Here is a 2786-nt window from a genome sequence, read left to right as displayed (position 1 = left end):
CTTAAGCCGGTAAGCCCCCGCCCCCATTGCGGGGGCTTATTTAAAAATACAAAATGGCAGTGCAATGCCATGAGAAGTAACAGCGGCCCCAGCGCCAAAAGAAAAAAAGTGTTGCGTCTGCTGAAGAGGTGGCAGTAAGCATTGCATGTTGCCAACCAGTACCGGGCTTAAGCCGGTAAGCCCCGCCCCTGCGCCGACACAATGCTATGCAATCCAGTATATACATACATATATATTATGTTTGTTTTTGGGAGGAAACCGGAGTACCCAGACGAAACCTACACAAACACAGAGAAACATTCAAACTCTTTGCAGATGTTGCCCTTAGTGGGATTTGAACCCAGGACCACAGCGCTGCAAGGGCTGCTGTGCTAACACTGAGGCCACTGCGCTGCCTCTACAGAAATGCCATTTGAAATGGGGGCATGTGTAAAAAAATGATGTTTGCTATGTTCATGAGAAGCAACAGCCGACCAAGCGCCAAAGGAAATGAAGTGTTGCGTCTGCTGAAGAGGTGGCAGATAGCATTGCATGTTGCCATAGTTGCAAAGTGTTTATCGGGCATGACGCGGTAAAGCCCCGCCCCCCAGCGCCGGCGCTATGCAATGATATGCATGTTGCCAGCTTTACGGGCTTAAGCCGGTAAGCCCCGCCCCCAGCGGTAAGGCCCGCCCCCGCTCCGACGCTATGCCATGGGGGCAGTGCATTGCCAGCTGTACCGGGCTTATGCCGGTAAGCCCGACCCCATCTCGCGAAAAGCCCGCCCCCGGCCACGGACGCTATGCAATGCATCAGCATGTTTCCATCCTGTACCGGGCTTAAGCCGGTAAGCCCCGCCCCATCGCGGTAAGCCCCGCCCCCTGCCACCGACGCTATGCAATGCACTGCATGGTTTCCATCTGTACCGGGCTTAAGCCGGTAAGCCCCGCCCCATTCGAGATAAGCCCCGCCCCCGGCACCGACGCTACGCAATGCACTGCAAGTTGCCGACTGTACCGGGCTTCAGCCGGTAAGCCCCGCCCCCATCGCGGTAAGCCCCGCCCCCGGCACCGCACGCTATGCAATGCACTGCATGTTTCTATCTGTACCGGGCTTAAGCCGGTAAGCCCGCCCCAAGATCGCGGTAAAACCCCGCCCCGGGCACCGACGCTATGCAATGCACTGCAATGTTTCCATCTGTACCGGGCTTAAGCCGGTAAGCACCGCCCCATCGCGGTAAGCCCCGCCCCCGGCACCGACGCTACGCAATGCACTGCAAGTTGCCGACTGTACCGGGCCTTCAGCCGGTAAGCCCCGCCCCCATCGCGGTAAGCCCCGCCCCCGGCACCGACGCTATGCAATGCACTGCAAGTTGCCGACCAGTACCGGGCTTAAGGCCGTAAACCACGGCCCCAATCGCGGGGGCATGTTCAATAAAAACAAATGGCGGTACTATGCCATGAGAAGTAACAGCGGCGCCAGCCGCCAAAGGTAACGAAGTGTTGCGTCTGCTGAAGAGGTGGCAGTAAGCATTTCATGTTGTCAACTGTACCAGGCTTAATTTGGTAGGGGGCCCCGCCCCAGCCATGCACATGGCCAAATCATACCAGGCTTAAGCCGGTAGGCCCCGCCCCCAGCCAATGCACGTGGCCAATCATACAAGGCTTAAGCCGGTAAGCCACGCCCCCTGCACCGACCCAATGCTATGTAATTCACTGCAATGCAATTTGTTTTTTGCCCTTAGTGGGAGTTGAACCCAGGACCCCAGCGCTGCAAGGCTACTGTGCTAGACCACTGAGCCACCGTGCTGCCTCTACTCCAGTGCAATTTAAATGGGGCATGTTTAAAAAACAAGTGGCGGTGCTATGTCATGAGAAGTAGCAGCCGCTTCAAGCGCCAAAGGAAGTGATGGGTTGCGTCTGCTGAAAAGTTGACAGTAAGCATTGCATGTTGCCATAGTTGCACACTGTACATGGCATGACGCGGTAAGCCCCGCCCCCATCGCGGTAAGCCCCGCCGCCCGGCCCCCGCATGTTTAAAAAACAAGTGGCGGTGCTATGCCATGAGAAGTAACAGCGGCCCAGCGCCAAAGGAAATGAAGTGTTGCGTCTGCTAAGAGGGTGCAGTAAGCATTGCATGTGGCCAACTGTACCGGGCTTAAGCCGGTAAGCCCCGCCCCCATCGCGGTCGCCCCGCCCCCGGCACGACGCTACGCAATGCACTGTATGTTGCCGACTGTACCGGGCTTAAGCCGGTAAGCCCATCCCCCATCGCGGTAAGCCCCGCCCCCGGCACCGACGCTATGCAATGCACTGCATGTTTGTATCTGTACCGGGCTTAAGCCGTAAGCCCCGCCCCATCTCGGTAAGCCCCGCCCCCGGCACCGACGCTATGGCAATGCACTGCATGTTTCCATCTGCACCGGGCTTAAGCCGTAAGCCCCACCCCCATCGAGATAAGCCCCGCCCCCGGCATCCGACGCTAACGCAATGCACCTGCAAGTTGCCGACTGTACCGGGCTTCAGCAGTAAGCCCCGTTCCCATCGCGGTAAGCCCCGCCCCGGCAACCGACGCTATGCAATGCACTGCATGTTTGTATCTGTACCGGGCTTAAGCCGGTAAGCCCCGCCCCATCGCGGTAAGCCCCGCCCCCGGCACCGACGCTATGCAATGCACTGCATGTTTCCATCTGTACCGGGCTTAAGCCGGTAAGACCCGCCCCATCGCGGTAAGCCCCGCCCCCGGCACCGACGCTACGCAATGCACTGCAAGTTGCCGACTGTACCGTGCTTCAGCCGGTAAGACCC

Source organism: Dendropsophus ebraccatus, chromosome 4 (genome assembly GCF_027789765.1).
Source record: "Dendropsophus ebraccatus isolate aDenEbr1 chromosome 4, aDenEbr1.pat, whole genome shotgun sequence".
NCBI classification, from domain to species: Eukaryota; Metazoa; Chordata; class Amphibia; order Anura; family Hylidae; genus Dendropsophus; species Dendropsophus ebraccatus.
Note: the sequence above shows the minus strand (reverse complement) of the source record.